This window comes from Ceratotherium simum, chromosome 6 (assembly GCF_057802395.1).
Source record: "Ceratotherium simum simum isolate JZ-2026a chromosome 6, ASM5780239v1, whole genome shotgun sequence".
Lineage (NCBI taxonomy): Eukaryota > Metazoa > Chordata > Mammalia > Perissodactyla > Rhinocerotidae > Ceratotherium > Ceratotherium simum.
The window spans coordinates 47,207,840-47,235,525 of NC_141905.1; the positions used below are offsets into that span (position 1 = coordinate 47,207,840).

At 39.0% G+C, this 27,686-nt stretch overlaps 1 protein-coding gene and 1 pseudogene across 2 annotated transcripts in view; both read right to left on the reverse strand.

Annotated features, from left to right (window-relative positions):
- Window positions 1–27,686, reverse strand: part of PRKG1 (protein kinase cGMP-dependent 1) — a 1,223,752-nt gene that overhangs the window by 322,369 nt on the left and 873,697 nt on the right. The window lies entirely within an intron of this gene.
- LOC106803478 (G protein pathway suppressor 2 pseudogene) lies at window positions 9,869–10,958 on the reverse strand (annotated as a pseudogene).

Here is a 27,686-nt window from a genome sequence, read left to right on the forward strand (position 1 = left end):
CTGTGTTGAGGATTAATGACAGCAGCCATAATGATGACAGAAAACGATAATAGTTCTAATTACTGATATTCATCTTAGAGTGGTGAGCAGCTGTTAAAACATCTCTTTAGAAGTTAAAGTTCAGTCACATATCTTTTTCGCCAAATAGGGAAAGCTTTAATGCTAATTAGGAAGGAAGATTACAAATTCAAATGTCAGTCAGAGAGCACCATGATTGTTCTTTATTAACTTTTTTTCTCCTCCACCTTAAGCTTTCTGGCCGCTAAACTTTTTTAAAAGCTGACACTGAGAGTAATGATGGGAGCCCCAGCAGGCCTCCTGGTTTCCACTTAAAACAACCCTTTCCAATTTAATAAGGGAAGTTTCTCATCTAAGTTTCTCATTTGCATTTGAAGAATATGATCTGTTTCCTCAAAGTTGTCTGGATGCCCAGAAAGCCACTGTCTACTAGTAATTGTCTTAAGGCATATGATATAAGGACCAGAAAGGCATACAGAGACTTGAGGTGTGGTCCATTGATTCGAAAATTAACTGCAAACACCTTGAGCAAATAACTTAACTTCTTGCCAAGCAAGTCCATCATTTCATCTATAAAATGAAGAAGTTGGAATTGGTTGGTGTTTCCTAAATTCGCCAGGCCATGCGAATCACCTAAGATGTTATGGGAGGAATGGATTGTGACTGTGGTCTTCGGCTCAAACTCAGTATCAGAACCTCCAGGTCAGAGGATTTAAAATCAGATCAGGGTTAAATGTGGGAAATTGTTTCCAGGACCCTGGAGACCAGGAAGCAGGGTGACTATTCAGAACAACTTGGGCACTGATTCCACCTACCCCTCAGGGTAAGGTTAGGACCCTGCTGATGCTGTATTTGGTTCACAAACCAGGAGAGCCTGGTACCTGTCAACATCCCCTTAAATCAGGGGTTATCAAACTTTTTCTATAAAGCTCTAGCTAGTGAATATTCCATGCTTTCAGGCTGTGTTGTCTCTGTTGTATCTACTCAGTTCTTACTGCATTGCAAAAGTGGTCATAGACAATAAGTAAAGAAATGTGTGTGGCTGGCTTCCAGAAAAACATACATTTGAATTTCATCTAATTTTCATATGGTATGAAGCATCATTTTTCTTCTGATTTTTTTTTTCAGCAATTTAAAATTCAAAAGCCATTCTTAGGGTCGGCCCCGTGGCTTAGCGGTTAAGTGCACGCGCTCCGCTGCTGGCGGGCCAGGTTCGGATCCCGGGCGCGCACCGACGCACCGCTTCTCCGGCCATGCTGAGGCCGCGTCCCACATACAGCAACTACAAGGATGTACAACTATGACATACAACTATTTACTGGGGCTTTGGGGAAAAAAAAATAAATAAATAAAATCTAAAAAAAAAAAAAAAAAGCCATTCTTAGCTCGCAGGCCATAAAAAATAGGTAGCAGTTTGCTGATCCCTGCCTTAAATGGAAATGCCAAAATTTTAAGGTAACATCTCCTCAAATGATAATAGAAGCCCCATAATAAAAGGAGAGGAACAGAGCCAAGTGTCACTTTCTTTTTCAATCCTAGCAGGATCCCACCTATCTCAAATGTCACCCGCAGCAGTGTATCCATAGGAGGAGAGGGCATGGGACAGGCCAGCAGAGACAGACTGTGCCTGTTCCTGCTGGATTTAGCCACTCCACTTTCATTAGGTTCTGTTTCCTTACCCAAATAAATTGGGAATCTATGGCACATGAGTGCATTCATCGTGTGTTTGTGCATGTACATGCACACATGCGTGTGGTCTCTGCCGCCAACGTGTAACTGACCTGCAATGGTATAGCTGCTATTCAAAATACAGGTTTTCAGGCACCTCCCCTAGATCTATTTCAGTAGTTCTGAGGTGGTGTCCAGAAATCTATATTTTAAGCAACCTCCAGACATGAGTCATATAATCTAACCTCTTTAGGAAACTAATACTGGAATCAAGGTCTAGCATAAACTGAAAGTTCATGGTGCATTTAGGGTCCAAACTCCCCTGGGGCAGCAAGGATGACCCTTTCTATTTTATACATATAAAATTGGTTTTCTAAAGTGATGTCATCAAGTAGAACCACATACCAATCTTAACACTAAAAGGTGAGGCAAGATTGTTGACTGTGAGGTCCTGGAAGCAAGCAAATCTTCTAGAGCTATTCAGAAATGATCTCAGAAAAAAACACTGACTATGCTAGGCAAGAAATGTTCAGAGAAAATAGGCCATAAGCAATGAGTCTGTGGTGAACCACATATATATACATATGAACACAAGCAGGCAGGATAGAAGGATCACTTGACTGGTACTTTTCAAACACTGTGGCAATTCTGAACCATTGGGAAACTCAGTAGCACACAGAACAAGTAAACCCCCAGTAATCAGGGATGAGGAGGCTCTGTCTGAGCAAAGAGGTTGGGTAGGCCGCATGTCTATGACAGCTTTGCTGTAAACAGTGGCGACAGCTGTGAACCAAAGGGCAGCCTTTCTTGGAATAAACTGTTCAACAGCATCTCTTGGCACAAAAAGCAATCTCCATCTGAAGCACCACGTTTGAATACAAAAGACAAAGCTGGCTATATCAATTCTGCTATGGGCCAAACATCTAAAGAGGCTGTTATCCCCTTCAGCACCTTTCTATTCTCAAACTTACACTCTCTTAAGCTTAATTTCTGCTATTTTCCTTCATGTTCCTCACTGTTCCCTCATGTCCCAGGTTCTCTGGCCTAGCTTTCAGCTCAGGTTTGTTCTTCATGCTAGTGTCATCCTGTAATTTTGATTGCTGTAGACCCCTGGCCATAGTAAATTCCTTCCCCAAACCTTTTATTTTGCACAGAAATAATTTTTAATAGGCTCAGAGAGATGTACTGACTTTCGTGATGCCTATTATCTTAAGTTGTTGTTTAATTATTATTAGAAAACAATTGTTTGATGGAATCAATAAAAAGCAACAGTAATAGCTAACAAAATTTTCTCATTTTGTGCCATACATTTTGCTAAGTGCTTTATATGGATATTACATTTAATATGAAAAAACAGTGGTTTCCCGTTTGACATGTAAAGAGCTTGGAAATCATCATTCTCATCCTCACAAGAAAAAAGCTAAACAAACTGAAAATAACTTTTCTTAGATCCAGCAGAAAACTGAGGTTACAGGGCAGACTGCTGCCCTGAAAACTGGACAGGGAATACAGAGATTGACAGGTTACCTACAGGGAGCAGAAGCCCAGAAGCAGAAGCCCCCAGCTAGAGCCAATAGAGGTAAGAACACTTATAAACTATCATTGATGCAATGCTAGAGGCTCACTGTGGACTAGCTGGAGAGTTAAAAACTCCTAGAGGCCCAGACTTAGTGGGCCTGCCCACACTTCCACGAGTTTTACCCCCAGGAACTCTATCAGGATCTCCCTCTGCAGACAGGACAAAAATTCCCTGTGCTTCTCTCAGGGAAAGAAGAAAAGCAATCATTTTTAAAGATATTCAGGGCCGGCCCCGTGGCTTGGTGGTTAAGTGAGCGCGCTCCACTGCTGGCGACCCGGGTTCGGATCCCGGGCTCGCACCGACGTGCTGCTTCTCTGGCCATGCTGAGGCCGCGTCCCACATGCAGCAACTAGAAGGATGTGCAGCTGTGACACACAACTATCTACTGGGGCTTTGGGGGGAAAAAATAAATAAATAAAATCTTTAAAAAAAAAAAAAAAAAAAAGATATTCAGAGCTCTCTGTTCTCTTTAACAAGGATTGCCCTCAAAGGCAATTATTTTACCAGAGCCTAGAGGGGGTTTTTACCAAAGAATAACCAACCTGGGTGATGAAGAAAATACCAAAATCCAGCTCCCTCTAGCCTTTGACGTGGGGGAGGGGAAATACCTAATTAAGGCTCACTAAAAGACTGAGACCTAATCACATGACTATAGGACAAATCCCCTCCCCAACATACCTTACCATCTGTGATAGTTAATTTTATCTGTCAACTAGATTGGATCATGGGGTGCCCAGATATTTTGCTAAACATTATTTCTGGGTGTGTCTATGATGGTGTTTCCAGATGACATTAGCCTTTGAATCGGTGGACTCAGTAAAGCAGTTTGACCTTCCCAATATGGATGGGCATCATCCAATCAGTTGAGGGCCTAAACGGAATAAAAAAGCAAAGGAAAGAAGAATTTGTCCCTTCTTGTCTTATTGCTTAAGCCAAGACATCAACCTTCTCCTGCTCTTGGCACTCCTGGTTCTCAGGCCTTGAGACCTAGGCTAGAATCTAAATCACTGGTGCTCCTGGTTCTCAGGTCTTCATATTTGGACTGAATTACACCACTGGCTCTCCTGTATCTCCAACTTGCAGACAGCAGGTTACGGAATGTCTCCGCCTCCATAATTGCATGACCCAATTCCTTGTAATAAATTTATTTATATATATATATATATATACAGTCATGTGTCACTTAATGACAGGGATATGTTCTGAGAAATGCATTATTATGTGATTTTGTCATTGTGCCAACATCATAGAGTATACAAAGGGGAACAAAATTTGCAACCCCAAACTGTGTCTCTTTAACATGAGAATTATTTTAGGCTTATTATTTTTAAGAAACAAAAGACCAAGAAAGTTTTTCTTGTTACCTCCTCCTTAACTACCTAAAATAATTCAAATTAAAAACAAAAACTGTCTCAGGAAGTGAGCTATCACTCTAGCAGAGCATGAACTAGGTGGTAGACAGGAAGGAATCTAGAAAAGCCTGTTTGTTGGGCTCCCCTCTGTGTTCTTCTGTTTCTGTGTGGCCAAACAAACACTTGTTTTCCAAACATTTGCTCCTTTTCACCTACCTGTGAATTGCCTTCCTTCTCTTTGAGGTCTCTGACTCCCCCCACCCCCAATATCTTCTTTTGTCTTTAGCTGAGGATGGTATTTAAGGGGAGGGCTTCAGCCACTTTGGTGAGTTACTCAGTTTTCATGGCTTTCTCCCAAGCATACATGAATTAAACTTTTGTTTGTTTTTTCTCCTGTTAATCTGTCTCACGTCAATTTAATTCTTAGACTGGTCAGAAAAACCTAGAAGGGTAAAGGACAATATCTTCCTCCCCTACCGAACTTACACAAACCTAGATGGTATAGCATACTACGCACCTAGGCTATATATACTAATCTTATGGGACTTTTGACATATATGTGGTCTGTCATTGACTGAAACATCATTATGCAGTGTATGACTGTATATACAAAGGCTCCTATTGGTTTTGCTTCTCCAGATCACCCGAATAGTGCTCCTGTATGATAACAGGAGATTATAGCTAGAAGACTGCAAGTCTCAGAGCCTATTTAAGCAGGACCTTCCAGGGAAACCCAAAGATAAAAGAATAGAAGAAAACAAGGACACTAAAGGAAGTTTTAGCCTTTGACAGCACAGCTACAGTAAACAGTAAATAGAGTCTAACTCTTACCCAGATAAACATAAAACCTCCCAACAAAGGCCTATCTACTTCAGTTCCTTTTATCCAATATGTCATATCTATCTTTCAACAAGTAAATCACAAGCCATGCTAAAGACAAAAAACACAATTTGAAAAGACAAAGCAAGCCTCAGAACCAAACTCAGATATGGCATAAAATTTGGAATTATCAGATAGGAAATTTAAAATAACTATGAATAATATGGTAAGGATTCTAACAGAAGAAGTAAACAACATACTAGAACAGATGGGCAATATAAGGAGAGAGAGGGAATCTCTAAGAAAGAATCAAAAATCAGTGATACAAAACATGTAAATAGAAACTTCTAAAACTGAAATGCAAAGAGAAAAAAGAATGAAAAAATAGAACAGAATATCTAAGAACTGAAGGACAATTACAAAAGTTGTAACATGTGTAACGGGAATACCAGAAGAAGAGAGGAAGAAATAGAAGAAATATTGGAAGTAAAAATGGCTGAGAATTTTCCAAAATTAATGACAGACACAACCACAGATCTAGCAAGCTCAGAGAACATCAAGTAGGATAAATACCAAAGTAGGTATATCGTATTCAAACTGCTTGAAATCAAGGACGAGGAGAAAAACTTGAAAGAAGGTAGAGGAATAAAAACACCCTTCCTATAGAAGAAAAAGATAAGAATTACGTTGGACTTTTCTTCAGAAACCACACAAGCAAGAGTGGTTTAAAAGAGTGGAGTGAAATATTTAAAGTGTTGAAAGAAAAAAATCCAACTTCCTATGATTCTGTATATAGTGAAATTATCCTTCAAAAGTGAAGGAGAAATAAAGACTTACTCAGTTAAAAAAAAAAAAAAAATTGAAAAATTTCTCACCAATAGACTTGCCTTGCCAGAAATGTTAAAAGAATTTCTTCAAAGAAAAGGAAAACAATATAGGTCAGAATCTACATATTGATGTGTGTTCTACCTAAAGATTGTGTCTTTCAAGATACATAATCTATATCTACAATATCTACATAAAGAAAGGAAGAGTGTTAGAGAAGGTAAAATAAATTATTTTTCTTATTCTTAATTGATCCTACAGATAACAGTTGGTTCAAAATAATAATAGTTACAATATATACATTATTGTACCTTATGAATAAGTGAAATGAATGACAATGGGATACGGGGAGGGAATACTCTGCTATAAGGTACTTGTGCTACCTGTGAAGTGGTATAGTGTTACTTGAAAAAGGATTCAGATTAGTTGCAAATGTATATTGCACACTCAAGGGCAAGCACTAAAAAATATAAAAAGAAAAAAAGGAATATAACTGATATGCTTAGAAAGGAGAGAAAACGGAATCATATAAATTGCTCAATTAAAATGAGAATGGGCATAAAAAGAGTAAAAGAAGGAATAAGGAAAAGAGAAGAAAAGAAAGAGAGAAAGAACAAAGTCAATAAATAGAAAACAGTTATACATGTGATAGGTATTAATTCAAATATATCAATAATCACTTTAAATGCGAATGGTCTACATACACCGATGAAAAGATAGAGACTGTCAGAGTAGATTAAACAAAACACGACCCAATTATGTGTTGTTTACAAGAAATTTACTTCAAATATAAAAACACAGATAGATTAAAAGTCAAGGGATGGAAAATGATATATCATGGCAACATTAATCAAAGGAATGCTGGAGTAGCTATATTAATTTCAGATAAATCAGACTTCAGAACCAGGAAAATTATCAGGGATAAAGACGGTTATTACATCATTAAAGGATCAGTCTCCAAGAAGATATAATGATCCTTCATGTGTATGTGTCCAATAACAAAGTGTCAAAAAACGTAAGGCAAAAACGGATAGAGCTGAAAAGAGAAAGAGATGAATCTACTATTATAACTGGAGACTTCAATACCCCTGTATTACTAATTGACAGATCCAGCAGGCAGAAGTTCAGTAAGGATACAGTTGAACTGAATAGCACCATCAATCAACTGGATCAATTGACATTTATTGAATAATTCATCCAACAACAATAGAATATACATTTTTCTCAAGCTCACATTGAACATTCACTAAGATGGACCACATTCTAGGCCATAAAATACACCTTAACAAACTCAAAAAAATAGAAATCATACAAGATATATGCTTAGGATACAGTTGAATTAAACTAGAAATCAATAACGGGAAGATAGCCACAAATTCCAAAAAATGTGGAGATTAAACAACACACCTCTAAGCAATACATAGCTCTGAGAAGTCTTTCAAAAAAAATTAAAAACTATTTTGGTGTAAAAGAAAATGAAAGTAAAACCTAGCAAAATTTCTGGGGTGCAGGAAAAGCAGTGCATAGAGGGAAATTTATAGCATTGAATGCATATATTAGAAAAAAGAAAAATTTAAAATCAATAATTTAAATTTCCACCTAAGGAAACTAGAAAAAGAAGAGCAAATTAAGCAGAAGAAAAGAAATAATAAGAATTAGAGCAGAAATCAATAAAATTGAAAACAAGAAATCAACAGAGAAAAATCAATGACACCAAAAGCTGGTTCTTCAAAAAGATAAATAAAATCCATAAGCCTCTAGTCAAGCTAACTAACAAAAAAAGATAGAAGATACAAATTACTAGTATCAAAAATGAAAGAGGGGACAGATCCCTGGGACATTAAAAGAATAATAAAGGAAAATTATAAACAACTCCATGCCCACAAATTCAGTACCCTAGATGAAATGGACCAACTCCTTTAAACACACAATCTGCCAAAGCTCACACAAGAAGAAATAGACAAGCTGAATAGGCCTATATTTAATAAATAAATTGAATCAGTAATTAATAACCTTTCAAAACAGAAAGCACCAGGCCCAGATGGGTTCACTAGTGAATCTGACCAAATATTTACTGAACAAATGACACCAATTCTACACAACCTGATCCAGAAAATAGAAGCAGAGGGAACACTTCCCAACTCATTCTATGAGGCGAGCATTACCCTAATTTCAAAACTTAGCCAAGGAATTTACAACAAAGGAAAACTACCAACCAATATCTCTCATGCAAAAACTTTCAACAAAATATTAGCAAATCGAATCAAACAATGTACATAAAACAACTATACACTGTGATCAAGTGGGATTTATCCCAGGTATGCAAGCCTTGTTTAACATTCAGAAATCAATTACTGTAATTCATATCAATAAGCTAAAGAAGAAAATTAATATGATCATATCAACAGATGCAGAAAAAGCACTTCACAAAAGCCAACACCCATTCATGATAAAAACTCTCAGTAATCTAGGAATGGAGAAACGTATAGTTAAAAGCATCCTTAACGGTGAGAAACTAGACATTGTCCCTTAAGACTGGGAACAAGATAAGGATATCCTCTCTCACCACTCCTGTTCAACATCATACTGGAAGTCCTAGCGAATGTATTAAGACAAGAAAAGGAAATAAAAAGTATACAGATGAGAAAGAAAAAAATAAAACTATCTTTGTTCGCAGACTACATGATTGTCTATGTAGAAAATTCAAAAGAATTGACCAAAAACTCTGAGAACTATTAAGTGATTATAGCAAGGTTGTAGGATACAAGGTTACTATACAAAAGTCAACTGATTTCCTATATACTGGCCTGAACAAGTGGAATTCAAAATTAAAAGCATGGTATCATTTACATTAGCAAAACTACAGAGACAGTAAAAGGGGGGACAGAGGGAGGGATGAATAGGTGAAGCACAGGGGACATTTGGGGCAGTGAAACTATTCTATATGACACTGTAATGGTGGTTACATGACATTATGCATTTGGCAAATAGAAGTTGTACACATAAAATAAGTGAACAACACAAAAAAAGAACTCTAATGTAAACTATGGACTTTAGTTAATACTAACGGTTCAATGTTGGTCCATCAATTATAAAAAATGTACCATACTAATGCTAGATGTTAATAATAGGGGAAACAGGGGATGGGGTGAAGGGAGTATATGGGAACTGTATTTTCTGTTCAATTTTTCTGTAAAACTAAAACCACGCTAAAAAATAAAGTCTATTAACAAGCAAAAAAATTGTGTTAAAAAAATGAAAACCAGTCCTATAGTGTGGATACTATTATATTTTCCAGAAGAGAAAACTGGGACTTAGGAAGGTTAACTGTTCAAGATCACATAGCTAGTGAATTGTGGAACCAGGGTTAAAGAGTGTTGCCAAGACTCAAACCCAGGCATTATAACAATATAGAGATAGAGAAATAGATATAGATATATTAAAACATATATATTAAATATATATATATATGAAAGTACACACACACACATACATATATATGCTTTTTTCAGTGGCAGGTAGATTTAATTGGCTTGGGACTGGGATACATCAGGAGCCCTCATTCATGCCGGTGGGCGGGGGTGAGGTTCAAGATATAGTCTGATGATCACCTGTGGTAGAATCGCAGGTTCTGGCCGTGCTGGATGAAGGGGGAGCCCAGGGTCAGGTTGGCTTATGGCTTCAAAGCCTGACTTTCCTGCTGCTTGAATCTGCACAGGGAGCTGGCAAGGAGTCCAGGGGCTGGATGCAGAGCCTGGAGGTGCATGGGGCACAGAGAGGATGAGTCAGAGAAGTCAGTCTGCTGGTTGGCATGTTCCATCTGCTTTCAGAAGGACAGGACACCAGCAGGCTGGAGGAACCCTGTCCGGGTGGGCTGCAAGTGGCTGTGCGCTGCATAGGGCTGTGGCTGTGCCTGTTCCTGAGACAGGTACTGCACTGCAGGAAATGCTGAAGGTGCTTTGAGCTGCTGCGTGGGACTCTAGGCTGGCTGGGTGGGCCGACAGTGAGGTGGGGGCTGAGCAGTCCCATAGGCACCACCTGGGCTGCCTGGGAATTGCCCGTGCTCTGGGGTCCCTGCAATAGCAGCTGCTGAGCCCATATACTGCCAGGTTGTAAGCACTTGGGGTCTGAACATCCGTGTGGCTCTGTCAGCCGCCATAGGATGCCTGGGTGACTGTGTCCTCCAGGGCTCCGCTGCACGCCGAGGAGGCGAGTTCCTGTGTGAACAGTCGGGCTCCGCTGGCCTGCAGCAGAAGCCAGAGTAGTTAGGTCACTCTGCTCCTTTTGCCTTTGGTTTTCTCCTTCATGTGAAACTTTCCTGAGCTGCAGGAAAAGCGATTCTTCTCTTCCTATGGGGCCAAGAGCTTCTCCTGCAACGTCAGGATTTGCTCCTCGGTCTCCTCTAGTGACATTCTCTCCTCCATCTCCTTTTTCTTCCTTCTGTCCTGCTCTCCCTGCATCACCTTGTCCACCTCCTCTTCCTCCTGCTGCACGCACTCCCACTCCATCACGAGGTACTGGCGCAGCACCCTGCCCATGGCGCTGGAAGCACGGGCCATTCCAGGAGTGCAGGCATGGTGCTGCCGGGGATGCTTGGGCTGTGGGCACCTGGCTCTGTCACTGACTGCCAGACCTTGGAACGGGCCCACCTCCTCTTTGCTTTCTCCATGACCTCCTGCGTGCCTTAGCCGCTGCATCACATCCGGCAACTGGGCTGAATTATTTATAGATAGATACATACACACACACACACACACCCACATACAAACACACGTAGGATCACTATCCTATTCCATAGATGAGGAACTAAATAAAAAGAGAGAAGATGTGCACTATAATGTTATTGACTGGGGGATTGCCTAAGACAAGTACTAAACTACAAGCATAGGAAATTGGGAAGATGGCTACTAGAGGCCTTGTTAAGAGAGCAGTAACTGACAAGAGTTCAGTTCTCTGCCCAGGGACGTTAGATTGGAAAGTCAGAATCCTTTATTTACAAGAGTTTTCCTCTTCTTTAGACTATGCTCCCAATTGTTTGGCCTTTGTTCTATTTCCCTGGGATGGATAAGGGAGAGGAGAGAGATGATAGAAGAAAAATAAATCATATTCCTTTCCCATGATCTTCCAGCCTTTGTCTCCCCACACCTTCTCTGTCTTCCATCTTGATTTTGGGTCCTTGGAGATACCCTGCCAGCAACCTCCATAATATATTATCAGATAGTAGTCATGGACTCTTGTATTTCAGAATGCCCCTAGCCTTGACACACTTGCATTCTAGTTGTGGTGATAGCATCCAAATGTAAAACAGTTGAAAAGTTGTGTTTCATTCACTGAGTCACTCATGTAGCACATATTTATTGAAAACCTACTCAGACTATTTGTTCAACAAATATCTATTGGTTATGTAATAAGTGTCAGGCATAATTCTCGTGCAAATCCTTGCTCTGCTGGAAACTGGGGATAGAGGCTGAGACATATCCTACCCTTAAGGTACTTACAGAAAATTGGGAAAGGGACAAGTTCCAGGCAATATAGGAGCAAGTATATGGCTTTGAAGTACAAGCTGTACCAAGGAACAAAGGGAACAACAAACAAGAAAAGGATAAAGCAGAGTTGGTCAGGATAAGCATCTTCAAAAAAAAAAAAAAAAGGCTTGGTCTTAAGAACATCTTTGAAAGAGGAAAGAGGAGTCAGGGATAGCCCACTGCTCTCATGCTACAATAATTAATGATTCTTGAAAATGTAAACCGATTTGCACAACATCATAAAAAGCAAAGCGAATCGGCAGAACGGTGTTGCACTGAAGGTCTATTTACAAGATAAACCATGTTACCTTTATTAAAATGATAATTTTTAGGTGTAAGTAATAAAAAAGAATGGTGGCTCTTCCCAGAGAGCTAAGAGAAGCTCACTTATAACATCTCATAATAATTAAGGGAACACACAGGACACACTACACAGAAGAATCCTCTGTCACACAGCTGCAATCTCACTAAAGACTTGGCTGGTCACAGTTCCCTCCTCATTAATATTGACTGACATTTGGTTCAGGCCTGAAATACTGCCTGCCCTGCTTCAGAGCCTTATCTACCAGGAAACAGCCTTGTGGCCACTGGCCTAAGAAACTGCATGATTCCTTCTCTGCAGGAAGGTGGTGCCTTGCTGTGGATTCCCCGGGGGACACGAAGCCAGAGGTCTTGGGGGGACCTGGAACTAAATGCCTGCATTACCCCCTGCTCCAAGCTCTCTGATAACTCTCTCCAGCACAGACAAGCCTTGTATTTGTGACTAAAACTGGAAGCCCAATTGTTTTTCTTATCTTTAGCTCTTACCGGTGTGTTGTAAGCACAAGTGGGCTTCTCTTCTTCATTGATTTATGTCGTGGATGCCTACTGTGTACAAGCCCCTGAATTAGGTTTTTTGGCAGTTACAAAGATGCCTTCGATTAAAAAAAAAAAAAGAGTTGAAAATCTTGAGTCATACTTTCTTTTAATCAGGCAGTTTGTCTAATTCAGACCAGGTGTTTATCACTCTGCTCTGTAAAAGGAACTCAGGGCTCATCACGATCTGCTCCAATACTATTAAATGGCATTTTGTAAATTGGATCTCACACATATGCTAAAGGCAGGCCACTAATTTATAGTTTCCCACAAATTCACCATTTGTTTATAAACCCCATAAACAGCAACAAATCACAAGTACCAAGCAGGTTTGTATATTCTTAAGTAGCAACCATTTCAAGCACTTTCTATGAATGTTTTCTAGCCAGCTGATTTATTACAGATTGGTTTCCTATTTGCAGAGTACATACATTTTAATGAATTACAAGCAGCATGGAGCAAAGCATACATATTTTGGTGATAAAATGACTAGAAATGCCTTGTTTCAGAGCTGGTAGATAGCATAAAATGGATTTCTGTCATAACAAATTAAAAATGCTGACCGGGAAAAAACTAATTCCTTCCAGAAAAAAATAATGACAAGTAAATATTTTCAAAGAGAAGCACCTCCTATTTATAAGAAAGATAGGGGATGGGGGAAATTTTTTTTCTTTTTCATTTATTCCACAAATTTTCAAGATGCAATACAGCAGAGTAATGAAAGGTGTACATTCCAGTGTCAGACCTCGTGGGGTCAAATACCTCCCCATTTACTTAGCTATATTACCTGAACCTCAATTCCCCCAGCTATACATTGGAAATAGTGAAAATAACAGTATTTACCTCAGATGGTATTAGACAGATGCCTTCGCCTGGCACAGAGTTAGCATTAATAAGCGGAAGGTATTACTGTTGTTTTTCTCAACTGCTTACAGGTACCCACTGCAAAGAAATACCAATATAGTTCTTGCCTTTAAGAAACTTACAACCCACAGGGGTCAATCTTCACAAAACTAGGGACCAATTTAAAGCAATGAACAAGCACTTATTTCTTTCATATGATAGCTAAATTGATCTAGGAGACATAGGAGAAGGAACTCCCTACAAGGGGAGAAATGCAAATGATTGACGTTCAGAACTAGTAAGGTCTTTGTTGAGAATGTAGTTATAAGGAATTTCAGAGTTAGGCAGAAGCCAAAAAGTCAACATTGTTCAAGCACCAAATCAACATCTAAGTATCCACAACATCCGAACTAAATCTCTTCTACACCCTAGCTTTTCAAATTTGCATTATTTCTGTTAATACTTAATATTTCGTACTATATTTGGCCATCTGTGATATTTGCATGGCTGTCAACTCAAAGTCACCTCTTCAGAGATAACTTTCCTAACCACCCTGGCTAAGGTAGTCCATCTGTCCCCAGTACTCTCTACCATATTACCTTATTTTATTTCTTTCATACTTTTAGCAGAGTTTCCCAAGAGGTGTCACATCTATAGACTACACCAGGGTTTCTCAGTCTCTGCACTATGACATGCGGGCTGGATGACTGCTGTGGCACTGTCCTACACATTGTAGAATGGTTAGCAGCATCCTAGCTTCTATCCACTAGAGGCCAGTGACAGCCCTTTGTCACCCTCATCTAATACTGTAACAACCATGGATGTCTTCAGACATTATTAAATGCCTGCTCCGCCCTCCAGGTCCAGTAGGACTCGGGACTGCCAAAATCCCTGACCAGTCACCTCCAGCCATAAGAAGTCTCACTTATTAACCTCAGCATGTATGCAGGATACTTTTTTATATGGGCCAATGTGTGAAAGGGGTTGATTAAACACTGCTGATCAGCTTCTGAAATTATGTTTACATGTTCAATGATTTTACATTAGTTATAAAATTTAAGACCCGCAGCGATACTACAAGAGGCAGAAACTGCTGTTATCCCCATTCATAAGTGACAATTTCATAAATAATGGGTTAAATAATTCGTCCCAAGTCTCACTGTTTTTAGAGACAGAGATCCCCATCCTCTTAGCAGAGAAAATAGTGTCTACTAAGTTAAAAAAGAATCCAATACTCTCCCCCAAAAGTCTGCTCCAGGGCAAATTTCTAAGCTCCTCCAATTGTTTTCTTACATTGTTTCCAGCAATACTGCCTATACTCCACCAGTCTTCACCATCCTATACTTCCACAATTTTTTTTTTATTGCATACAAAACTATACAATTCTCCTCTGTTACGTCATCTCAGTGGATTCTACTCAGTCCAACCTGTTGAGATATTTTGGTCTTTGTCAGGTGTAAGGCCACTGGTTCAATTCAAGTAAGATAAGTTGAAGAAAAATGAGAAACTGTAAACATTTTGTACAACGTGGAATAGGTTATACAGGTAAGTAAAACATGTAATTTAAAGAGGTAGAGACTCGAAGTCAAGACGGCAGCGTAAGCAGACTCTGAACTCACCTCCTCCCGTGGACACAGCCAATTTACAACTACTCATGGAAAAATTACCCCTGAGACAGAATTGAAAGCTGGATAAGAGGAACTCCTGCAACAAAGGACAATCCTAATTGAGGTGGAAAAGGCAGAGGAAAAACACCGCCTTCACAAGCCACCAGCTTCACGACTGACCGGGAGCAGCCCAAAGGAACGCACCCTCCCTGGAGGAGAAGGGCCCTGAGCCAGGAGCGTCCCACTGTAGACACTTTGTCGACCCAGCATAATCAAGACGAGTGGCATAATACCTGACTTTGCCTGCTACTAAAACATTGGGGAGTAACCCCAGAAAAGCTGGTTCACAAAGAAATTAAAACCGGCTCTTAAAGGGCCCATGCGCAAACTCACCCGTTTCAGAAAGCAACCTAAAATCACCAGAAAGAAAGGTGCACAGTGCTTTGGTGAAGAGAGACTCACCTGATAGGCTCTGAGTGCATTGCAGTGAGAGGTGAGACCTCTCCAGGGACTAGGACATTGGCATCGGCCATTGTTGTGGCCTGGTGTGGGCGTGCTGACACAGATACCATTGGAGTTCTCCCTGGGGCCTGCTAGCCCAGGTCTGCCCTACCCACTAGAGCACAGATATAATCCAGCTCAGCCAGGGCTGGCAGCCCACCCTAGAGACTGGCCCCACCCAACAACAAGCCCTCAGGCAACTTGAGAGCCTTCATAGATTGGTGACTGGAGTCTCTGCAGCCTGGTGACTGAGCCCACTTCAGTGGGGCAGGGCGTGCACAAGCAGCAGGTGGAGAGTGTGGGGCAGTGGTGGAGTGTGTGGGGCTCCCACCGTGGAGAGACTGGGTCCACTTCAGGAGGTCAGGGCGTGCACACGGGGCAGGACTGAGTGTGTGGACCTGTGGGCGGCAGGGCTTGTCAGAAGCAGAAGACTTGTGCTTCTCAAAGACCCACATAGGGGGTTTGCCCCACCTTCCAAAGCCTGAAACAATTGGGTGCTCCTGTGCCTGAGGCCAACCCCACCCAGCTGCAATCCTCAGAGAGCTGACAAGAGACCTAAAGGCTGGAGGCTTATAGCAATTGTAAGCCCATAAGCCTAACAACCTGCCACGCTAGGGGCTTACTCACTTAAAAGACATACTGCAACACAAATGTAGTATTAGAACTTGCAGCCAACTGTGCTGGGGCTCCCCACACCTGATAAAGAGACTAAAGGGCCCACAACAACTAAAGCAGTTGAGCATTACAACAGCTGACCAGGAGCATAACTCGGCCTCCCTGGGTGCCTACAGGCAGAGCAAACAGGCCACAATAGAAGGGCACACGTAGCCAACATAGGGATCACCCCTGGAACATTGAAAACTGAGGGAAGCACACTGCAGGCCTCCTAAGGCATCACTTATATAAGGTCACCTATCCAAGACCAGGAGACGTAACTGACCTACCTAATACGTAGAAACAAGCACAGGGAAAGAGGCAAAATGAGGAGGCAAAGGAATACATTCCAAGTAAGGGAACAGGACAAAACCCCAGAAAAGGAACTAAGTGAAACAGAAATGAGCAACCTACCCGATAGAGAGTTCAAACAAAGAGTGTTAAGGATACTCACCGATCTGGGGAGAAGAATAGATGAACTAGGTGAGAATGTCAACAAAGAAATGGAAGATATAAAAAAGAACCAATCAGAAATGAAGAATACAATACTGGAAATGAAAAATTCACTAGAGGGACTAAAGCAGAGTAGAGGATACAGAAGAACGGATCTGTGAGCTGGACGAAAGACTAGAATAAATTACCCAAGCTGAACAGGTAAAGGAGAAAAGAATTAAAAAGAGTGAGGACAGTCTAAGGGACCTCTGGGACAACATCAAGCACACTAACATCCATGTTATAGGTGTCCCGGAAGGAGAAGAGCGAGACAAAGGGGCAGAGAATCTATTTCAAGGAATAATAGATGAAAACTCCCCTAACCTAAGGAAGGAAACAGACATCCAGGTACAGGAAGCACAGAGAGCCCCAAACAAGATAAACCCTAAGAGGCCCACAACAAGACACATCATAATCAAAATGTCCAGAATTAAAGATAAAGAGAGAATCCTAAAAGTCGCAAGAGAAAGACAAGTTACATATAAAGGAAACCCCATAAGGCTATCAGCTGACTTCTCAGCGGAAATCTTACAGGCTAGAAGAGAGTGGCACGATATATTTAAAGTGCTAAAAGGAAAAAACTTACAGCCAAGAATACTCTACCCAGCAAGGTTATCATTCAAAATGGAAGGAGAGATCAAAAATTTCCCAGACAAGCAAAAATTAAAGGAGTTTGTCACCAAGAAACCAGTGCTACAAGAAATGTTAAAGGGACTGATTTAAGGGGAAAAAAGAAGACCACAAATAGGAAAGATTATCTATTTCCATGATAAGAGGGTAATGGGTACAAATGCACAAAAAAGAGGTTAGATATGATATCAAAAACATAAAATGAGGGAGGAGGGGAGTTAAAGAGTAGAGCTTTCAGAAAGAGGTCAAACTAAAGAGACCATCAATTCTGTATAGAAGGAGAAAGGAATAGAGAAGGACTACTAAAACACTGAGGAAAAAAAAAAAGTTAAAAAATGGCATTACGTACATCCTCATCAATAGCTACTTTAAACGTCAATGGACTAAATGCTTCAATTAACAGACATAGGATGGCTGATTGGATAAAACAACAAGACCCACATATATGCTGCATACAAGAGACACACTTCAGACCTAAAGACACTCACAAACTGAAAGTGAAGGGATAGAAAAAGATACTCCACGCAAATGGCAATGAAAAGAAAGCTGGGGTAGCAATACTCATATCAGACAAAATAGACTTTAAAAACAAAACTGTAAAAAGAGACAAAGAAGGGCATTACATAATGATCAAGGGAACAATCCAACAAGAGGATATAACACTTGTAAATATCTACACACCCAAAGTAGGTGCACCTGAATATATAAAGCAATTATTAACAGATATAAAAAGAGAAATTGACAGTAACACAATAATAGCAGGGGACTTTAACACTCCACTTACACCAACGGACAGATCATCCAAACAGAAGATCAATAAGGAAACATTGGCCTTAAATGACACACTAGAACAGGTGGACCTAGTAGATTTATACAGAGCATTCCATCCAAAAACTGAAGAATACACATTCTTTTCAAATGCACATGGAACATTCTCTAGGATTGATCACATATTAGGCCACAAAACAAGTCTCCATAAATTTAAGAAGATTGAAATAATACCAAGCATCTTTTCTGACCACAACGGTATGAAACTGGAAATCAACTATAGGAAGAAAATCAGAAAAGCCACAAATACGTGGAGATTAAACAAAATGTTACTGAACAACGACTGGGTCAATGAAGAAATCAAAGAAGAAATCAAAAAATACCTGGAGACAAATGAAAATGAAAATACAACATGCCAGAATTTATGGGATATAGCAAAAGCGGTTCCAAGAGGGAAGTTTATAGCAATACAGGCCTATCTCAACAAATAAGAAAAATCTCAAATAAACAATCTAAAAATGCAGCTAAAGGAACTGGAAAAAGAAGAACAAACAAAGCCCAAAATCAGTAGAAGAAGGGAAATCATAAAAATCAGAGCAGAAATAAATGAAATAGAGACTAAAAAAACAATAGAAAAAATTAATAAAAGCAAGAGCTGGTTCTTTGAAAAGATCAACAAAATTGACAAACCTTTAGCTAGACTCACCAAGAAAAAAAGAGAGAAGGCACAAATAAGTAAAATCAGAAATGAAAGAGGAGAAATTACAACAGACACCTCAGAAATACAAAAGATTATAGGAGAATACTGTGAAAAGCTCTATGCCAACCAATTCGACAATCTGGAAGAAATGGATTAATTCTTAGAATCATACAACCTTCCAAAACTGGATCAAGAAGAAGTAGAGAATTTGAATAGACCAATCACCAGTAAGGAGATCGAAACGGTAATCAAAAACCTCCCCAAAAATAAAAGTCCAGGACCAGATGGCTTCCCTGGTTAATTCTACCAAACATTCAAAGAAGACTTAATACCTATCCTTCTCAAACTCTTCCAAAAAATTAAGGAGGGGGGGAAGCTCCCTAACACATTCTATGAAGCCAACATTACCCTGACACCAAAACCAGACAAGGACAACACAAAAAAAGACAATTACAGGCCAATATCACTGATGAACATTGATGCAAAAATCCTCAACAAACTACTAGCAAATCGCATACAACAATACGTTAAAAAGATTATACACCATGATCAAGCGGGACTTATTCCAGGTATGCAAAAATGGCTCAACATTCACAAATCAATCAACGTCATACACCACATTAATAAAATGAAGAATAAAAATCACATGACCATCTCAATAGATGCAGAGAAAGCATTTGACAAGATACAGCATCCATTTATGATAAAAACTCTGAATAAAACGGCTATAGGAGGAAAGTACCTCAACACAATAAAGGCCATATATGACAAACCCACAGCTAATATCATCCTCAATGGTCAAAGACTGAAAGCTATCCCTCTAAGAACAGGAATCAGACAAGGATGCCCACTGTCACCACTCCTATTTAACATAGTACTGGAAGTCCTAGCCAGAGCAATCAGGCAAGAAAAAGAAATAAAAGGAATCCACAGTGGAAAGGAAGAGGTGAAACTGTCACTATTTGCAGATGACATGATTTTACATATAGAAAACCCTAAAGAATCCACCAAAAAACCTTTAGAAGTAATAAACAAATACGGTAAAGTTGCAGGATACAAAATCAACATACAAAAATCAGTTGCATTTCTATACACTAACAACGAAGTAGCAGAAAGAGAAATTAAGAATACAATCCCATTTACAATTGCAACAAAAAGAATAAAATACCTAGGAATAAACTTAACTAAAGAGGTGAAAGATCTGTACACCGAAAACTATAAAACATTGCTGAAAGAAATTGAAGAAGACACAAAGAAATGGAAAGATATTCTGTGCTCTTGGATTGGAGGAACTAACATAGTTAAGATGTCCATACTTCCTAAAGCAATCTATAGATTCGATGCAATCCCTATCAAAGTTCCAACAACATTTTTCACAGAAATAGAACAAAGAATCCTAAAATTTATATGGAACAACAAAAGACCCCGAATAGCTAAAGGAATCCTGAGAAAAAAGAACAAAGCTGGAGGTATCAACTCCCTGATTTCAAAATATACTACAAAGCTATAGTAACCAAAACAGCATGGTACTGGCACAAAAACAGACACACAGATCAATGGAATAGAATCGAAAGCCCAGAAATAAACCCACACATCTATGGACAGCTAATCTTTGACAAAGGAGCCAAGAACATACAATGGGGAAAAGAAAGTCTCTTCAACAAATGGTGTTGGGAAAACTGGATAGCCACATGCAAAAAAATGAAAGTAGACCCTTACCTTACACTATACACAAAAATGAACTCCAAATGGATTAAAGACTTAAATGTAAGACCTGAAACTATGAAACTTTTAGAAGAAAACATAGGCAGTACACTCTTCCACATCGGTCTTAGCAACATCTTTTCAAGCACCATGTCTGACCGGGCAAGAGAAACAATAGAAAAAATAAACAAATGGGACTCTTAAAAAGCTTCTGCACAGCAAAGGAAACCATCAACAAAATGAAAAAACAACCTAACAATTGGGAGAAGATATTTCAAACCATACATCGGATAAGGGGTTAATCTCCAAAATATGTAAAGAACTCATGCATCTCAATAACAAAAAAACTAACAACCCAATTAAAAAATGGGCAAAAGACCTGAACAGACATTTCTCCAAAGAAGGTATACAGATGGCCAACAGACACAGGAAAAGATGTTCAAAATCATTAACTATCAGGGAAATGCAAATCAAAAGTACAATGAGATATCACCTCACGTCCGTCAGAATGGCTATAATTAACAAGACAGGAAACATGTGTTGGAGAGGATGTGGAGAGAAGGGAACTCTCACACATTTCTGGTGGGAGTGTAAACTGGGGCAACCACTATGGAAAACAGTATGGAGATTCCTCAAAAAATTAAGGATAGAACTACCATATGATCCAGCTATTCCACTGCTGGGTATTTATCCAAAGAACTTGAAAACACCAATGTGTAAAGATACATGCACCCCTGTGTTCATTGCAGCGTTATTCACAATGGCCAAGACTTGGAAGCAACCTAAGTGCCCATCAAGGGACGAATGGATAAAGAAGATGTGGTATATATACACAATGGAATACTACTCAGCCATAAGAAACGATGAAATCCAGCCATTTGTGACAACATGGATGGCCACTGAGGGTATTATGCAAAGTGAAATAAGTCAGAGGGAGAAGGCCAAATACTGTATGATTTCCCTCATTAAGTAGTCGATAATAACAACAACAAACAAACACATAGAGACAGAGATTGGATCGGTGGTTACCAGAGGGAAAGGGGGGAGGGAGGAGGGCCAAAGGGATAATTTGGCACAAGTGTGTGGCGATGGGTTGTAGTTACTATTTGGGTGGTGAACATGATGTACTCTATGCAGAAATAGAAGTATAATGATATACACCTGAAACTTATACAATGCTATAAACCAATGTTACTGCAATAAACAAAAAATTAAAAAATAAAAATAAAAAAAATAAAGAGGTGGAAAGTTCCATGTAACAATTGTCTAAATGCTTATAGATCAAATTCTAGATTTAGACACAACCTTTTTCATTGGATACAAATACAGAAAATATTGTTTTCTCCTTCTAACCTCTAGGCCTTCGTGTAATTCTTTCCTTCTGCCAGAAGGCACTTTCCCTCCTCTCTCCTCCTTGTCCATTATCATTCCTCCCTTGCAAAACTCTACTTATCGTTCAGTTCTCGATTTAAGTAGCATTATGTCAGGGAGGCCCTCACACAACCTCTCACCCTACCCTGTTACAATCCCCTGTTACATCTGATCAAGGCCCTCAAGTACACATTCTCCTTATAACTTCAAATGTTCCATTCATTGACGTTATCACAACTGAAATTAAGTTCCATGTTTACTTCTCTTTTAATGGCTTTATTAAGATATAATTTATATATTATAAAATTCATCCATTTAAAGTTACAATTCAATGGTTTTTAGTATATTCAGAGTTGTGCAACCATCACCAAAATCTAACTTCACAACATTACCATTATCCTAAAAACAAACTCTACCCATTAGTAGCCACCCCCTCGTCCCCTTCATCCTCCCAGCCCTAGCAACCACTAATCCACTTTCTACCTCTATAGATTTGCCTATTCTGAATATTTCATATAAATAGAATCATACACTATGTGGCATTTTACTTTTACTTAGCATAATGTTTTCAAGGTCCATGCTGTAGCATATATCAGTACTTCACTTCTTTTTATAGCCAAATAGTATTCCACTGTATGAGTATACCACATTTTATTTATCCACTCATCAGTTGATGAGCATTTGGGTTGTTTCTAGTTTGGGGCTATTATGAATAATGCTGCTATAAACATTCGGGTACAAGTTTTTGTGTAGACATATGTTTTCAATTCTCTTGGCTAAACACCTAGGAGTAGAATTTCTGGGTCACATGGTCACCCTATGTTAAACATTTTGAGGAGTTGCCAAACTAATTTTCAAAGAAGCTGGCCCATTTTATGATCCCATCAGCAGTGTATGAGTTATTATTTCTCCACATCATTGCCAACATTTGTTATTGCCTATCTTTTTCTTCTAGCTATCCTAGTGAGTGTGAAGCGGTAGGTCATCATGGTTTTAATTTTCATTTCCCTAACGACTATTAACATTGAATATCTTTTCATGTGCTTATCGGCCTTTTGTATATCTCCTTTGGAGAAATATCTGTTCAAGTCATTTGCTCATTTTAAAATTGAACTATTTATCTTTTTATTATTGAGTTGTAAGTGTACCTTACATATTCAAGATACAAGTCCTATGATGGTTAATTTTATGTGTCAACTTAGCTGGGCCATGGTACCTAGATATTTGGTCAAACATTATTTTGGGTTTTTCTGTGAAGGTGTTTTTTGGTGGATGACATTAACATTTAAATCAGTGGACTTTGAGTAAAGCAGATTACCCTCCATAATGTGGATGGGCTTCATCCAATCAACTGATGGTCTTAATAGAACAAAAACTGACCTCCTCCAAGCAAGAAGGAATTCTGCCAGTAAATGGCCGTCAGATTTGAACTACAACATCAGCCCTTCCATGGTCTCCAGGCTGCCAGCCCATTCTGCAGATTTTGAACTTGCCAGCCTCCATAATCACATGAGCCAATTCCTTAAAACAAATCTCTCTCGCACACACACTCACTCTCTCTCTCTCTCTCTCTCTACATATATATACACACACACATACTATTGGTTCTTCTATTGAGGAACCCTGACTAATACAAGTCCCTTATCGCATATATGATTTACAAATATGTTCTCCCATTCTATATTTACTTCTATAACGAATAAGATGTGAAGATATTAATATTAAACTGAGAGTTTTGCCTTTTCTTTTTAATCTCTCCACCCTGCCACAACACACACAAACACACACACACATGCACATACAAATACACCTTCTACTTCTTTCCCCTTCAAGAAAAGCAGCCATTTGCCCCACAGAAGGGAAGACCCAAAAGGAACCAGAGAGAGTTAGACAGTTAAGTCTTCAAATTTAGGGTCCTTTAGGCCAAATCAATTGAGAAAGAACAGATTCTTTGAATTCCCTCCAGGTTGGCTTTGAATAGCAAGAGCCAAACCTAAAAGAAGGGAAGAAAAAGTTAGTCATAACAACAGATTCAAAGAGAACTAAAAATGCTCCTGTCTACCCCATCAGTTTCTTTCCTGAAGACTCTGGGACTGGTTTAGAGTGATTAAAAGAGAGAGCTTCACAGCACTCCAATAATTCAGTCAAATGCAGGACTTTTCCTCTGTATTACTCACAACTGGAGAGAATGCAAAGGAATCTGGGAAGATGCCAACATGATATGGTAACACCAAGGAACAGTTGCATGACTAAAACAATGAACTATTTAATCAGCTCTGCTGGACATTGAAGCAAGGAGGAGTGTCTCTGTTAGATTAACCTCCTTCTCCAATGATGGTCCCTGACTATATAATCCAATATTTGCTTCCTTCCATATTATCAAGCAATGGTGAGTTGAAAAGTGTTTTCTCTCCTTGCCCTTTTCCTGTCTATTTTTACTCTCTTATCATGTCCCTGTTAAGAATGCAGGAAATCTAGGGAATGTTATTTGTCTAAGACCTTGGCAGGGCCATAATAGTATAAATATCCCATAAACAAAAACCAAAATAAAGTACCATCTGGGGACACAAACTAGAACAACCCATTATTTAGGCTCAACTGTGTCCAAGATCCAATCATACAAAGTTGCAGACCCAAAGGTAAAGAGCTCTTAAAAAGCTGGTGAAGCAAAGAGGTTTTTTATTCTAAGACAACCAGATCCAATGTTTTAATGAGAGAACTGGACATGAGACAGATTTCAATAGAAGCAAAGAAATGGTTCTGATATGCTTTATTTTCCATTTAAAAATCAGGAGATTTAAATATAGCACCCACGCCCCACTTCTATTCACATAAAGGAAAAATATACTATGCCAAGTGGTGAAAAGTGAATGTGTTGGCATAATTTGATTCTTCAGTCTGGCATTTTCAATAAAGTACAGTTTTCCTTGAGTTATCTAAACCTTTTCACCTTCATTGGTGACAGCATAACCCCTACCACCCAAATTAATTTTCAAGCACTCTCTGTGACATGATATTAGGTTAATCTCTGTTCCTCTTCTCTATAAGAAAATGTTTTTTATTTGTCATTTCTTTTAAAGGTGTCACCGCAGTCCTGATATTTGGATATATTAGACATTGAGTTTACTCACGCTGACATTTCTCCATTGTGTTTGTGTAGGTAAGTACTGAAGGGAGCTATTTCTCAGTTGGAGATTAGCTAGGGGTTATTCCATCCATTTGAAAAATGTAACTCATCAAAAAGACTAACCATGTGTACATAAAGGAAGAAGGAAAGTGTGTTAGGTTATTATAGTAAAAAATAAGAGATTAGATCCTATCTTACCATTTCACAGTTCTTTTCATTTACCCACAGATATTTCTGAGGTTCTCAGAACAGATTCCAACACTTGACTAATTAATTCAAATATGTATTTTCACTGTAATGTATGGGATGGTATAGAGCTTAATGAAACCAGTTTATAAAGTTAGAGCTTGGTAGTCCCTACATGCACCTAAAAATTCTCTTTTAATTTGTTTTACAAACAATAAAATGGCTTCTCTGGCAAACCAAATTTGGAGCTCCTAAAATGATCTCTGATATTTATTAAGACTTCATTTGAGTCAGATATGGGATGAGAAGAACATACTACGGTGACAACGAATGTGAACAATTAGAGAGTCAAATAAATTAGTTCAACTTGTCTCACAAAACATAACCTAGAAAAACTTTGGGATTATTGTGCTTGATCTGGATAGGCCTTTCACCAAGAACTTCTTTGTATCTACGCATATACACAATGTCTCAAAAGGACTAGAGAAAACTTGTATATGTTCCTGAAAAAGGCATGAGAGATTCAATATGCAAAGGAATTATTTCTCCTATGTGATATAAAGGAAAGGGAGAAAGGGGCACTAAATTGCTACACTAAGAATAAGGATATTAGTTCTTTTTTTATAATCTCATAGGGAGGAACACACAAGTGGGTACATCCACTCTAGAGATTACAGAGGGGTAAGTGGAGGCTGGGGTGGGCAATGGTAGAAATGACTCACATACAGGCTTCTCTTTTAGTTCCAGAATACGATGCCCCAAGTACCATATGTTTGTCCTCTAGTCACATGTACTCTCCTAAATCACTTTATCCATAACCTTTATGTTCATTCTTCTTTCTATCTGCTTACACTTTATTTCTCTCAGTCCCTGCCTCTCCTGTCCCTATTCTGCAATTTTTTTTCCCTTATGCTGGAAGTATTGTTTCATAATGAATATAAGGAATGAAATAGTCAATAAGAAAGTAAATCCACGTACAAACCGTCCACTGTCAGCTGGGTTATTTTGCAGTAGCCTTCTAACCAGTCCTTCTATAATCCATTCTTCTCACACTCGCCAGAAAGATATTATTAAAACATCACTCAGATCACATCACTTCACTACTTACAACCCTCCAAATCTTCCCATTGCGCTTAGAATAAAAACCAAACTCCTTATCACGACCGGCTAAGCCCTCCGTCATCTGGCCTTGCCTAATTTTCTCTAGCCTCATCTCACCTCACTATAAAGCTCCTTTCTATTCCTTAAGGACAGCCAACTCATTCCTACTTTAGGAACTTGTGCCTGCTCTTCCCTTTGCCCAGTACACATGGCATCCCACATCTGCATTTAGATCTCAGCTTAAATATTACCTCCTCAGACAAGTCCCTTCTTAGTAAACCAGTGCAGAGGGGCCTTATGACTGGATGCTATTTTCCTTACTTCTCACGTGAACCCTCCACTGGAATATATGCTCTGGGAGAGCAGGGCCCTGAATCCTCAGGGCTTGGAACAGTCCCTGGCATGAGGCAGGTGCTCCATAAATATTTGTCAAACAAACAAGGCTGCAAATTTCTTTGTTGAATGCTATAATAATACTGCTTTCCTTTCAAAATAATCTGGTATTCTTTCATCTTCTTGTGGATAATTGTAGAAAGAAAGACAGCTCAATTATTATGCAAGCACATTTTCCTTTAATGTTATGTGACACTGGTACTGCTTTTGTGCTTCCAAATTTGCTTCACTCTATCTGATACATAATTTAATCTAGTTTCTCATTGTGCTTGTTTATTCAACTTGAGTCAAACACTTCCATGCATTGGGTAGTATATTTACATGTCTACTTCGTATTTCGTCTGTTTATTTCATTTTTATGTCCTCAAAACAAATGTGTGGGCACTTAATCATCTGTTTCTGTTTTCATGCAGCATTGGTATAGACTGTACTGGGGCTCACACAATTCAAACGTAAATTAAGGCATCTTCTGATTAGAAAATCTGACATAAAATACTGAAATATTTCTTGGGTCAGAATTATTCATAGACCTCTGGCTATTGTTTTGCAAAACATAGCAAATGCTTCCACAGCTGAGGAAAAGAAAGAAAATGATTAGGTGATTAGGGGATTTCATGGGATTTTTTTTGGAAGGGCTTGATTGGGAATAGTAAATTGGTACTTTAGTTCGTTTTGTTAAAAAAAAGAAAGAGGTCATCAGAGAGTTTTTCAGTGTATTCAACAAGGAAAGCAAAAAGCAAAAGAACCAGAAAAAGCAGTTTTACATTTAGAGGTTGCAGGTACAGTGGTTGGTGCATTCAGAGAGAAACACAGCCAGTATTTTTTCTCATATATTTTTTATATTTGAACGTAGGAATCAAATGTGACTTTTGCTTTACTTTGTGTACACATGTAAGATGAAGGAGACCAATAAATCATAGGAAAGCGCACTTCGATAAGACTCAAACTAAGAATTTGTGGATAAGAAC